Source organism: Canis aureus, unplaced genomic scaffold (assembly GCF_053574225.1).
Source record: "Canis aureus isolate CA01 unplaced genomic scaffold, VMU_Caureus_v.1.0 ptg000483l_RagTag, whole genome shotgun sequence".
Classification (NCBI taxonomy): domain Eukaryota; kingdom Metazoa; phylum Chordata; class Mammalia; order Carnivora; family Canidae; genus Canis; species Canis aureus.
In genome coordinates, this window is record NW_027554656.1 from 13,733 (window position 1) to 28,978 (window position 15,246).

The 15,246-nt window shown below is 35.0% G+C and overlaps 1 pseudogene; it reads left to right on the forward strand.

The window, feature by feature from the left end:
• The first annotated feature begins 3,878 nt into the window (after positions 1 to 3,878).
• LOC144310166 (outer dynein arm-docking complex subunit 2 pseudogene) lies at positions 3,879 to 13,384 on the forward strand (annotated as a pseudogene).
• The last annotated feature ends 1,862 nt before the right edge of the window (positions 13,385 to 15,246 follow it).

Below are 15,246 nucleotides of genomic sequence, written 5' to 3' on the forward strand. Positions count from 1 at the left end.
GCAAAATATTGTTTATGTCTCATGGCTGTTAAGAATTTTCCTTGTCTTTAGTTTGTCGAGTTTGATTTTTGTGTGTGTGTCTTGGCATGGATAACTTTGTTTGTTTGTTTAGGGTTTCCTCAGCTTCTTGAATCTTAGATTTATGTCTTTTTCCAAGTTTGAGAAAATTTCAAATCTTGTTAGAATACATTTTTAGTCTGACTCCCTTCCTCTTCTCTTTCTGTTACTCTGATGACATGAATTTTGGAATTTTTGTTGTGGCCTCACAGATCTTGAGGTTCTATCATTTTTTTTTGCAATGAATTTTCCCTTCTTTATTCATACTGAGTAATTTCATGGAAGGTCATGGATTCTTCCCCTCTGTCCTCTCCATCATATTGTTAGGCCTATCCAGTGAGGTTTTTTTTTTTTTTTTTTTTTTGGTTCATAAATTTCAGTTTCAAAATTTCTTTTTGAAAAAAAATAATAAAAAAAAATAAATAAAAATAAAATAAAAAAATTTCTTTTTGGTTCTTCTTCATGTCTTTTATTTACTTGTTGAGGCTTTTTAGTTTGTTTTAAGTCTTGAAAATTGCTCACTGAAGCATTTTTATGATGGCAGCTTTAAATTCATATCAAATTATTCCAACATCTATTTCATCTTGGTATAAACATTATTCCTACATTATCCTTTCTCATTCAAGTTGTGATCTTTCTGGTTCTTGGTAGGATGAATGATCTTTTATTGTCTTGGACATTTGGGGCATTATGTTGTGAAACTATGGATTTTATTTAGATCTTTTGTTTTAGCAGGCCTTCTCTGGTACTTTGCTGGTGGAGTCTGGAGGTCCTGCAAGATCTGAGTTCTTCACTTTCCATTGACAACTCTGGTGGAATAGTATGCTTCATTACCATTGGACAGGGGTGGAAGTTCAGTTCCTATGAAGCCTCTGCTGACGCTACCTTGGCTGATAGGGAGAGTGCCTTCTTACATGCTTCCCATGGGGCCTCCACTTAACCCATGGGAGATGAGCCCATTGCTGCTTTGAGGTGGTGATTTTATTGCATTTCTTGAGATGATTGCACGATTATCCTTCTTTTGTCTGTTGATGACTTTTTTGAGTAATTCTGGAGTAAATCCCAATTCATCATTATGTCTTACCCTATTTGACATTACTGGATGAAATTTGATAGTATTTTACTGAGGATATTTGCATCTATAATCATGAAAGGTATGGGTTAGTAGTTATTTTTTAACATCTTTATCTGGTGTTGGTAGCTGGGTAATGTGGCCTCAGAAAATGAATTGGGAAATATTCACTTACTTTTCTTCTTTCTAGAATTCTTCATACAAATTAGATATTATTCCTTTCTTAAATATTTGATACAATTCACCAGTGAAGCCATCTGTGCCTGTAGCTTTCTTTATTGGAATGTTTTTATATTGAGAATTTGATTTCTTTAATAGATATAGAGCTAGTCCAGTTTCTTCTTCTTGAGCCTTGGTAGTTTGTGTGTTTCAGTGAATTCTTACATTTTATCCAACTTATCTAATTTATTGGCATCAAGTATGGCATTCCATTATTATCCTTTAATGTCTGGAAGATCTTTTGTGATGACTGCTCTTTCAATTCTGATATGGATCATTTGAGTCTTCTCTCTTTTTATTCTTGATTAATCTGGAAAGAAGTGGTTGATTTTATTTAAAGAACAGTTATTTGTTTCATTGATTTTTTTGGCTGCTTTCCTTTTTATTTGATTTCTGCTCTTGATGATTTTATTTTCCTTCTGATTTTTTTGGGTTTAATTTGCTCTTATTTAATCTCTTAATTTGGAAGTTTAGCCATTCATTTGAGACCTTTATTTTTTCTACTATAAAGTTTTATTCTGTAAATTTCTATATGAACACTACATGAACTACATCCCATAGATTTTGATATGTTTTCAGGCACATTAATATATCTGAAGATTTTCTAGTTATCTTTCTTTTACTGGTTTCTGGTTTAATTCCATTGAATTAAGAGAAGGTTTTTTTTTTTTTTTTTTTCATATGATTTTAGTCCTTTTAGCTTTGTAGATGTTTGTTTTATGGACCAAAATGTGGTCAATTTTGGTGATTTCTTTTTTGTTCGAGAGGAGTATGTGTCCTGCTGCCATTGGGTAGTATGTTCTATAATTGTCAGTTTTGTCAATGTAATTGATAGTATTGCTCAGTTCTCTATATTATTAATTTTTGTGTGCTTATTTTATTGATTACTGAAAGAGGAGTTTTTGAAGTCTCATAATTGTGGGCTTATCTATTTTTCTTTGTAGTTACATTTTTTTCTAAATGTACTTTGAAGTTCTGTTGTTTGGTGAATATACAATAAGAGTTGTGTTGACTGTCATTATGTGTCTCCCTTTTTAGGTCTGATAATATTTTGTTTTTAAGTCCATTTTGTTTGATTTTAATGTAACCATTCCTGCATTTTTTGATTATTGGTCGTATGGAAAGTGGGTTTTTAAATACCTTTTTCATCCAATTCAATCCAGTTTCTTTTAACTGAAGTTTTAAATCATTTTTATTTAATGTAACTAGGGATTGATTTGAATTTAAATTTACTAATTTGCTACTTGTTTCTTTTTTGTCTCATTTGTTCTTTGTTATTTTTTCTCTCTTTTCCTGCCCTTTTTGTATTAATTGAGCCTTTAAAAATGATTGTTTTATTTACGCTTTTTGTCAGTTATGCTTCTTAAAAGTTTCATGGTGACTGCCCTAGGGCTCATAATGTATATCTCTAATTTATCCTACCCACCTTTAAATACTGTCTTACCATTTCACAAAGACTTTAAGAACTTACCACAGTAACCTTCAGTGCCTCTCCCTACCCTTGGCACTATTGTCATGCATTTTACTTTTGTATGCTATTAACCCCTCAACACAACGATACTATTTTTACATTAGAGAATCAATTACATTTTAGAATGATTAAAAATAATATGAGGAGTCTTTTATATTTTTACCATTTCTACAGATTTTCATTTCTTTGTATAGATGTGGTATAGTCCTCTTTCTGGTATGTTATTCCTTCTGAATGAAGAACTTCATCGCCATTTCTTTAGCACAGGCCTTCCGGAAGTGAACAAGAATTCTCTGGTTTTGATCATCTATGAAAGTCTTTATTTTGCCCTTATTTTTGAAAGCTTTTTTTTTTTTTTAATCTCTATTTAGAATTTTGGGTTGGCAGGTCTTTTTTAAAAAAAATATTTTAAAGATGTCATTCTCTTTTCCTTTGGCTTGCATTGTTTCTGATAAGTCTTTTTTAATAATTATATTTCTTCCTCTGTCATGTGTCTTTTAAATATAATGACTTCCTCTGTCATGTGTCTTTTATCTCTGGCTAACTGCAAAATATGCTTTTAATCCTTTGTTTCAGAAATTTATACATGATGTGTCCCAGTCAATATAGCATCTGAGTTTAGATATTTTTTTAAAAGATTTTATTTATTCATGAAAGACACACAGAGAGAGGCAGAGACATAGGCAGAGGGAGAAGCAGGCCCCTTGCGGGGAGCCTGATGTGGAACTCAATCCTGGGACCCCAGGATCACACCCTGAGCCAAAGACAGACACTCAACCACTGAACCACCCAGGCAGCCCTTGAGTTTAGATCTGTCTGGCAGTAGTGAGGAGTGAGTAGGTCTAACCCTGCTGTTGTATCTGTGTGTGCTGCAGTGGGGAGGGGAGCTTAGGAACATCACATTTCTGGCAACGTCACTCCAGTAGAGACCTGAGTCCTGAAGTGGCCCTTCTCTAGTGTGTGTCACTAAGCAACACAAGTTAGAGGCATCAGAGACTTCATTTTCTGAAGTTATCACTTTTTAATTTTCAGATAGCACAAAACAATTCAGAAGTGATGTCATTGTAAAAATTACTGTTTTTTTTGTACATAAAGGATATTAGATTCACTGAAGAATGGAAAAAAGAAAATGAAGAGCCTAAGGAGGTACCTAAGAAGGAAGAAGCAGACGCCCTTCCTAAAGCTTTTCTTGCTTCAAGCAAGAATATACTAGAGAAGAACCAAATTAACTTCGGGAAGTTTCAAATGACCAAGAGATTAGAGCCAACTTTAAACTGGAAGGCCACTGTTGATTTCAAAAAGTATGTAGAAATTTGCATGAGGGCTTCTCTGATACATCCTCAGTAACCACATTTGCCTAGTTGTTAGTTTATGTCATGGGAGAAAGTCCAGAGTAGATGTTGACATGTCCCTCCATAATACAAGTCAGTCCCTCCCTGCTCTTCATATTCCAAGTAGAAGTATTTGGCGTGAATACGGCTTATGTGTGGGCACCAGAAGGGAAGGCAAGAGCACCATTGACTCAATTGGTAGGTCAGGGCTAATATCACGTGAAAAAGATGATAAAAGACATGGAGGAATCTCACGGGCAATGTAAACGCAGTGGTAGGGACCTGAAGAAGTTAAGTGCTAGGTGAATTTAGAATGATTAAAATTATGTGAAGTGAATCAGGGAAATCTTGATAGAGACAGCATCTTATCTATTAACAGAACTTTAAGTAAATACCACAGAAAGGCTAGAGCCTCCAAAATATTAACAGGCTTAAGTGAAGCAGACACTAATTTAAAGAATGTCTGACATACAAAACGAGTTCCACTTAAGGACGTCTATAAATAGGTACCTAAGCACAGATTAAGGCCCTGTGTTTCATAAAAGCCGGCAGTCGGAGATGCCAAGGACACTTTTTAAATTAGCATATAGCTTACAAATTTCAGCCTATTTTTAATGTTCCATGCGGTCCCCGATTGGGTAAAGCAAGAAGTGGCTCCCAGCTGGTCACAGGGGACCCTCACTTGCAGGGATTCTGAGAACCACGGAGTGAGTACATGTTGCCAGCAAACCCAGAGAGCAGATGGAAGGAGTCCTGGGGAAAAAGGAGATGCTCTTGTTCCTCTAATTCTCATCAATTTTGAGGTGTTTGATCTCTGTGACTCCTATCTGAAGGAGTATGAAAATGACAAATACACAGGCTGCTCTGTTATGCTGGAAGGTGAATCTTAAAATACCACTCTTCCCACGTCCTGGCATTTTTCAGTTATGAGTTTACCTAGCCACTATGTAATGAAAACCCACTATGTGCCAAGGACCACGCTAAACCTGGGAATCCCTGGAAAACCAGATCCAGGCCCTGTGGCAGAGTCGGGTGGGGAAGGGAAGTAACCAGGCAACTTTCACCCAGGGCAGGATGTGCCCAGAGTAGAAGGCTCCGAGTGAAGGGGCCTGCAGAGTGACAGTTCCTAGTACTTGGTCCTTATAAAAGAAATACTGGCCAAAATGTGCCTGAAAGACTGAAGGGACATCCCAGGTGTCAGATGAGGCTGGAACTCATACAGTTATTTTCTGTATTAGGAAAACATGTCACACGGGTGCATGAAAATGATGAAATCTTTAGGTACATTTCTATTTTTAATTTCCTATCAATCCACAATAAGTTAATTTTAAAATGTTAATATATTTTTAGGCACAAAAGCTTACTAAGAGACACTCAAGAGAAAAAACATAGAGGAAGACTTGAAAGGTCAGGACCACCTGTTTCACCTGGAAGAGCACAGTTAGTTCGGTACGTATCTATTAAAAGGAACCATCCTTTAAAGCCACCCTTTACCCAGTGGGCTAGATAGCATGCAAATTTCTGGTGTTCTTATCATTACATCGGGGTCCTCTACTGGACCCTTGGACCAACTAGTATTGACTAGTTATAAAAATGATAATACTGAATTTCTTTGAATATATTTGCAAGATATCCTTTTAGTGAAGAGTTCCTTGAAACACAGGCATCTATTGGTACTAGTTAACTCTCTGTAAACAAATGAATTTAATGCTAATTGCCATGAGTTGAGTGATAGGAGAACTGGGCTCTTTGCTGATCTCTTACTTTTGAACAATCCTATCATAGCAAGGGTAAGTCATCTTCCTGAGCCTCATTTTACTCATCACTGGTGGCACTGCCAATCCTAAAGTGATAGATGTTATTTCTCATTAAAACAGCCATCAGGGCAGCGCGGGTGGCTCAGCGGTTTAGCGCCGCCTTCGGCCCAGGGTGTGATCCTGGAGTCCCGGGATCTAGTCCCACATCGGGCTCCCTGCATGGAGCCTGCTTCTTCCACTGCCTATGTCTCTGCCTCTCTCTCTCTTTCTGTGTCTCATGAATAAATAAATAAAATATTTTAAAAAACAGCCATCAATAGAAGGCTAGTAAACTTCTGACTCCATTTTCATTTTGACAACAAAAGCGGCATATGTGGAGGAGGGTCAGCTACTTTTGTTAGTAAGTTTGGGGTAGTAGTGGGAAGAAATGCAGACATTTCACATTATAAAGTTTGTGCACACAGAAAAAGAAGAAACTTTAAGACACCCTACTACATTAATCCTATATTCTTGGGTTCAACATAATAAATTATTTGATTTATTTGACTATTTTTAAAACTTTTTATTTTGAATTAATTACAGATTCACAGAATGCTGCAAATATAGTACAGAGGAATCTCATACCCTTCACCTAGCTTCTCCCAGTGGTTGCATCTTGCATAACTATCCTACAGCACTGAAACCAGGAGACTGATATTGATATAATGTGCATGTATCATTTTCTATCACTTTATTCCATGTAGATGTGTGTGATGACCATGTCAGTCAGTGTGTGGAAGGGTTCCATCACCACTGGGAAGCCACTCTTGCCACCTCTTTATAGTTATGCCCACACCTCTTCCCTATAATCCTAACTCCCGGCAACCATTAACCTGTTATCCACTTCTATAATTTTATCATTTTGGGAATATCATGTAAATGGAATTATACACTTTTGATATTGACTTTGTTTTCATCACTATAATACCCCTAAGATCCATCTAAGTTGTTGCATATGTTCATAGTGCAATCGTTTTTTTTTTATTTATTTTATTTTATTTATTTATTTATTTATTTATTTATTTATTTATTTATTTATTTATTATTTTTGCTGAGTAGCATTCCATGGTGTGGTTGTACCATCATTTATTTAATTATTCACCTATTGGGAGCATTTTCATTGTTTGCAGCTTTTGGATATTAAAAATAAAGATGCTATGAACAATCATATAAAGGCTTTTATATGGATGAAGTTTTCATTTCTCTAAGATAAATGCCCAATTGCTGACACATAATAATTGTGTAGCTTTTTAAGAAACTATCTAACTTTTCCAGACTGGCTGTACCATTTAGTTCCCATCAAACACTTAGGGGAAACTGAGTTTATCCTCATCCTTGCCTTTGCATCCAAACCTTTTTTTTGGTTTTGGTTTTGAGCTATTCTACAAGATGTATAGTATTATTTCATCATGGTCTTAGCATTTCCCTAATGGCTAGTGATGTTGAACATCTTTTCATGGGCTTATTGCCATCCATATATATTCTCTAGTGAAATGTCTCTTTGTCTTTTGTTTTTTATGTTCTAATCAGATCACTTTTTAAATGTTGAGTTTCGAGAGTTCTTTATTCTGGATATCCTTGATTGAATATGTAGTATGCAAATATTTCCTTCTCCCTGTAAGTTGTTTTCTCATCCTTTTTATAGAGTCTCTCTCATAGAATAACGTTTTACTATTGATGAGGTTCAATTTATCAATGTTTTCTTTTATGGGTTGTTTTGTTTTTATTTTTAATATGTTTATTTTAGAGATAAAGAGAGAGAGAGTGCATGGGGAAGAGAAGGGGAGAGGGAGAGAGTCTCAAGCAGGCAGACCCTGTGCAGGGCTCAATCTTACATCCCTGAGATTGTGACCTGGGCCCAAACCAAGAGACGGATGCTCAACTGACTGAGCTACCCAGGTTCCTGTATGGGTTGTATTTTTGATGTCATGTCTAAGAAGTCCTCATGAAGCCCTTGGTCCTTAAGATTATCACCTATTTTTTCTAAAAATGTTTATAGTTTTACATTATAAAGCCTATGGCCTTTTTCTTATTTTTAGTGTGAGACTTTGGTCAAGATTTAGTTGTTGTTGTTTTTTTGTTTGCTTTGTTTTTTTTTAAGTGGAGGTCCAATTTCTCCAGCACTATTTAATGAAAAGGTTATCTTTCCACCATTGAATTACTTTTGTATCTTTCTTCAAAATCAGTTCGGTGTACATATGTGGGGCTATTCTGGGTATCTGTTCTATTCCACTGATTTTTTTCTTTTCATCTAGCCCCTTACCACTACCACACAATCTGTATTACTGTAGCTGTATAGTAAATTTTGAAGTCTGGAAAAGTGATTTCTCTCACTTTTTTTTTTTTCAAAAATTGCTTTTAGTTATTCTAGTTCCTTTCCTTTCTGCATAAATTTTAGAATAATCTTGCTATATCTCCAACAGAAAAAAATCACTGATGATTTTCTTGGAAATTACATTAAATATCTATATTAATTTGGGAAGAATTGATATTTTTACTATGTAGACTCTTCCAATCCATGAATATTATATATCTCGGTTTATTTAAGTATTTGATTACTTTCACTAATGTTTTATGGTTTTCAGCATACAAGTCTTGTGTATTTTTTCTTAGATTTACAACTAGAAGTGGAAGTTCCAGTGCTGTATTGGTCAGCAGTGATCAAAGTGAACAATAGCCTTGTTTGTTCTCAATCTTAAGGGAAAAGTATTTAGTCTTTCACCATTAAGTATGATGATGGTGTAGGTTTTTGTACAAATATTCTTTATCAAGTTGATAAAGGTCCCTTCTGTTCTTGGTTTTCTGAACATTTTTATTCACATTTGGGTGTTCATTTTGGTCAAATCTTTTTTCTACATCAATTGTATAATCATGTCATTTTTCTTCTATAGGCTGTTAGTGTGGTTGATTACACTGATTGATTTTTGAATACCAAATCAGCCTTGCATCTCTGTAGTAACCCCACTTGGTCATAGTGCACTCATCCTATTTATAGGTAGCTGAATTACATGTGCTTAATATTATGTTAAGAATTTTTGCATCCACAATCTTGAGAGTATTGTATTGGTTTTTGTTTTTGTTTGCACTGTCTTTGGTTTGATATCAGGCTTTGTAAAATGAGTTCCCTCCTATTCTATTTTCTAGAAGAGATCATATAAAATTTGGTGTTCTTCTGTGTGGTAAAATTCTACAGTGAAGCTATCTGGGTCTAAAGACTTCTGTTTTGGGTTTTTTAATTGTGAATTAAATTCTCTTAATAATTGTGCTATTCAAATTATGTGTTTCATATTGGGCAAGTTGTGATAGTTTATACTTTAAAAGAACGGTCCATTTTATCTAGATTGTCAAATTTATGTGTGTATAGTTGTTCATAGTTTTCTCTTATTATTCTTTTGTTGTCTGCAGGATCTGTAGTGATATCCCATGTTTCATTGTTGGTACTGGTATTTGTGTCTTTTCTTTTTCTTGTCAGTTATACTAGAGTTTTGTCAATTTTATTGATCTTTTCTTTAAGCAGCTTTTTGTTACTGATTTTTCAAATTGTTTTTCTGTTTTAATTTTACTGATTTCTGCTCTTTAGTATTTCCTTTTTTGTTTGCATTGGGTTTACTTTATTCTTTTTTCTAGTTTCTTTAGACTTAAGTTTAGATTATTGAATTGAGACTTCTCTTTTCCAATGCAAACATTTAGTGCTATATAATTCCCTTTATGCACTGTGTTAGCTGTTATCTGTGTACAAAAGTTTTTGATATGTTGTATTTTCATTTTAATTTCTGTTCAGTGTGGCTTTTTTTTTTTTTTAATTTCCCTTGAGGCTCGCTTCTTGGACCCAAGTGCATTTTTTGTTTGTTTGTTTCCAGACTCTTGGAGATTTTTCGTCTTCTGTTTGTTATTGATTTTTTTTTGTTTGATTTCATTATGGGCAATGAGCACACACTATATAATTTTAGTTCTTTTAAATTTGTTGAGGTTTTGTGTGGTCACACTATCTTGGTATAGAGTCTTTGGGTGCTTAAAAGAATGTAGAGCCTGCTGCTGTTGGAGTATTCTATAAAAGTGGATTAAATCATATTGTTTGGTGGTGTTGATTTCTTTTATATCCTAGCTTATTTTCAGTCCAGTTGTTCCACAAATTGATGAGAGAGTAGTATTGATGTCTCTAAGTATAATTTTTCTGTTTCTCATTTTAGTTCTATTTTTGCTTTATGCATTTTGCAGCTCTGCTGTTTGGTGTGTACATATTTGGGATTGATATGTCTCTGTCATTATGTAATGTTCCTCTATATGCCTTGTCATTTTCTTTTTATTGATGTCTACCTAATCAGATTATTTTATAGACACTTCTGCTTTCTTTTGATTGTTTACATGGTGGGTTTTTTTCCTCTTTTTCTTTCAAACTAATGATATTATATCATTACATTTGAAATGAGTTCCATGTAGGTAGCATTTGGTTGATTCTCTTTTCTTTTTCTTTTTGGTACAGTAAGTTAAATTCTTTTAATTGGTGTATTTAGAACTTTTACCTTTAATGTCATTATTATGTTAGGGCTTAAGTTTGTCATTATATATATATTTTTTTCTGTTCATTGTTTTTGTTTGTTTTGGTTTTGGTTTTCTTTCTCTCCATTCTCTCTAACCCTTTCTTCCATGAATGTCTTTTTTATCTATTACCTTTTGGAGCATGGTAAAAGAATGGGTAATTTTTAGGTTTTAATAATGTTTGAGATTCTATGATTCTCTTAATTTTTCTGAATCTTATTTAAATTTTATGTTTTAGCAGGTTTCCTCCTACATCACATTGGTGGAATAAGATGTGTATTGTCTCCTCAGGTTAGAGAAGGAAATTACAAATTTTCAATTAGGCCTTCATTGACAACTTGGGGAGGTGAGCGAGGGGCTTCTCATCATTTTTAACTGGTAATGGAAGTTCAAGCTCTGACTAGGTCTCTGTGGGTAACAGAGAGGAAGAGACTCTGTTTATTTGTCAGTGGGGTTGGGGTTGGTGGAAATTCTGACTCTCCATTAGGTCTCTTCTGACACAGGGATTAGGGAGTTTTGTTGTAGTCTGATAAAGGTAGAACACTCTTCTCTTAGCATTGTTAGCAGAAGTGGGGGTGAGCCACAGTGTTTTCTGTGGTGTTGACTAGAATAGATCATCTGTTGCCTAAAAGTTTTCTATCTTGTTAAGCTGTTCCTTTTCTGGTCCTCTGAGTAGAAAGAGCAGGCTTTTCTTAGGTGCTTTTTTTCCTGTGCCCACTGATAATTCTGCATCACTATCTTCTCTAGTACCCAATTTGGAATACACGAGACAAAAAACCCAAGGAACTCACCATTGTGTTGCTCCTCAAGTCTGTAGATCCTTAAATAGTCTTTCTTCTCCTTTCAACCTGTCAGAGTCCTATCGTGTTTGTTTTATATATAATATCCAGGATTTTTATGTACTTAAGATCTACTTCATCTTTCCTAAACTAAATGTTTGGCCTTACATGTTTCAATTTTAAGTCAAATTTTAGTGAGTCAAAAAAAAAATTTAGTGAGTCAGAGAATTCTAGAGTAATAGATAAGGGTAAAGGGGTAGTATATCCAAGCAACAACCATTACTCTGACAAAAATGTGAACTTCTCTATGTCTCTTCTTAAGTGGATATAATGATGTAGTAGAGAAGTATTTCTTAAGGTGGAGTTCATAGGTCAGTGAAACATTGAGATTTGCTTATTTTTACCTCCCAAATGTATGGTTGCTATGGGACAGGACCGGAAGGGAACCTCATAAAATAGGGAAAGCCATTTAAGGTTATATGTCAAAGGGTTCATCATTGGAAAAAGAGAACAGCTTTCCTTTGAGGTACTGATTTTTTTTTTTAACATGATTCGAGAGTGATTGGGTCAACCCAGTGCACCTTGCTCTTAACTCCAGGAGCTTGCTAGGCTAAGGGAAAGTACATTTAGAGATTCTCTGGAGGATATAGGTTATTTAGTATATGTTTCAATCTGGGACCTTTGAGTTAAATTTACATTGGTTCTTAAGTAAGCCTTATCTACCAGATTTTGCTCTGGAACCAAACCAGGTTCCTGACATTTGTTGGACAAGAGAATACATTAAACTGAAACTCATCATGTGGCTTGATGAATTGGAACAGGCACTTCAGTTCAGGATTTCAGTTTCACTCCACTGCAGCCCAGACAGCACAGGAGCATCATTCTGCATGACTCTCTGTGCAAAAGCACCTTTCAAAAAAAAAAAAAAAATCTTAAAAATTTATAAAACTCAGGGGCGCTTGGGTGAGTCAGTCAGTTAAGCATCTGCCTTCAGCTCAGGTCATGATCCCAGAATCCTGGGATCAAGCCCTGGCTCCACTTCAGGCTCCCTGTTCAGCACGGAGTCCGCTTCTCCCACCTGCTCTACCTATCCCCTGCTCATGCTCTATCTCTCAAATAAATAAACAGAAGATCTTTTTAAAAATTAATAAAACTTGAAAGTTACTTCTGTGCAATTATTAGAAATATGCTTTCTCCTTTGCTTCAAAACAGAATGAGGAAAGACATTGAGAGAAGAGATCACACAGGGGGATTGGAGGGAAGAGAGGATGGAGCGAAAGAGAAAATGAGAATGAATTAGATATGGTGATGAAAGCTTGAGTGAACTTGCTGGTATCCATGGCCCTGATGTTGAGTTAGAAGCTTCTAGAGCAGTGAGGAACAAAGTGTACTCCCTTTCATAAAAGAGACACCCTTCCTGTGGGCATTTGCAGTGCTGCCCAATTGAACTCTCCCTGATGATAGAAATGGTTTCTATCTAAGCTTCTGGTATAGTAGGTGAGTGTTGAGAGCTTGAAATGTGGCTATTTTGACTGAAAAACTGAAATTTTAATTGTATTTCATTTCAATTTGATAAATAAATATAAACATGATTCAATCAATAAATTTAAATAAATATAAACATAAATAACCAGAAGATATTTAACTTCTATGACTTGTGGCTGCCTTTTTGTACAGCACAGCCATAGGACATATACTTAATGCCTTTGTTCATTTCTTACTATTTTCTTTATTATTATTGCATACAAAGCAATAATAATGAACTGCACCTGGTACAGAGACAGGGATTTATTCATCTCCTTGCTTAGATCTTAGCAAAGATCTTTAGAACTCAGAAGGTATTGGTACCTTATACATTGCTTATGTTCATATTGCTGAAATATTAATGATTATAACCACATCCATTTTGTAGCATAAATATGTTTATTATATGTGGTGGTTGTTACTGTTCTTAGTAAGAGTGCTGAGAAGATTGAGGAAATTCTTAGTGACAGCTCCTCAGAGAATGAGGAAGATGAAGAACCACCTGATCGTCGTCAGGAAGCAAATGCAGATTTGTCATCTGAATATTGGCAAATTCAGAAACTGGTGAAATATTTAAAGGTAAGACAAACCTCTTTGTATTGTGTTTACAATGATTCTTTTAATTCCTTTCCTAAAAATGTATATTCTACTTCCAAATTGATTATATATGTATATATATATATATATTTTTTTTTTTTTCAAATAAGAGTAGTAAAAACTCCCGTTATTATTTAAATGTGCATGGGGAATGGTCTTATTACCCTGTGTGCACAGGGGAAGGTCTTATTACCCTGAGGATAGCACGGTTAGTCCTCGTGGAGCAGCCGGTCTGCCTGGTACCAACCCTTTCCCCTGGGCCATGGTAGCCAGCAGCTATTATGACTTGCCATCATTTTACACCTTGCAGTATGCTGTGGCATCAAGAACATGGATTTGTTTTAAAGTTGGACTATAATTTCTAGGCTGTGTTACTTACCAACAGTATAGCTGTTGATTATAGCTTTGAGCCTTATTTTTCTTAACCTATGGAAAATAGGTTAATACCTGTCCTATAGGATTACTTCAGGGTTGGTAAAGCATATTTGAAAGATGTGGATAGTGTTTGGTACATTGTAGATACTTAAAATATGTATCAGTCCCTTTTCATTACTCTCAACATAATATGTGTAAACACATGTTACATAATAATGGCCTATATAATGTATTTAAGACATGAATGGGGGCAGGGCAGGGAAAATGATTTGCCAAAACCCAGATTAATATCAGTGGATAACTGATATTGATAATGTCTAGGTAGGCCAGGACTAAAGCAATAGTTGAGAAGTACTCGTAAAAACATTTTTACTTAACTCATAGTTTCCTCCAGCTTTTCTACATGATTGAGTGAATCAAGGGCATTTGCCAATGGCTTTGCAATATGTAAAGATATTTATGTGGCTCCTAAATTACTTAAGGCTACTTTTCTGGTGCCCTTGAGGTCCTTCAAAGCTGACAGGTAAAATAGTTTATACATACATTTTTGTGAATTCAATAAACATCCTCTGCATGGACACAGCTTTGTAGCTGAGAAAGTTGCTTTAGAAGAAAAATATGCCCCCTTTCTTAGCATGGTCCCAGCTGCAATTCCCTGTATTTCTCAGGAAAAAAAAATCTATGTTTTCCTGAATCCCAAGAAAAATTAGTCAAGAAATTGGGAAAAAGTATTCTAATTCTCCACTGTAACATAGATTTCAATGGCCAGACCAGGATCCAGGCAAGCAAATCAAAGATTTTCATCATTAAAAAAGGATGGGAGCTTCTGTGAAGCAAATCCTAATGCCCACCTTAGGTACTATGCTTTTGAAAGCCTAGTTATTAAATGCTTTGTTTTAAAATTTCATCTTAAGAATAATATCTTTTAAATAGTAAATATTTTTATATCAACTTCAATTTTTAAAATGGCTTTGATTTGGCATTTATTTCGTGGTAATGTTCCCCTCTTTTAGTGGAGATCATTTTTCATGTTATTGCAATAGATATGTTTGAGGTTTTTTTTAATAGAAAACCTCTGAAATTTTTAGCATATCTATTACAAAAAATGATATACTATTTATTATTATGGAAAACTTTTAGGATCATCATTATCACCTAAAAATATATAAATACAATTTGGGAAAAAACATGGAATGATTATCATTTCAAGAATTCCTAAGAATTTGGAGATCTTACTCTGGGATCTTGAATATTCCTATCCTAGGAATTTGGAAACTATCTGGAGCACAGGCTGGAGGTCAGGCCCCATGGTCAGGCACATGCCCTTGGTGGGCGTCTTTGCATACAAATCATGCAGTCAACATAGTGGTTCAGCCTAGCATGCACAGCACCAATGTTCAGACTCAGAAGACCTTCCTGATGGTAGGAAGGTCCGTGGATCTTCCCACCATCTCTCCTGTACTCATAAAGCACATGTCACTCTGGG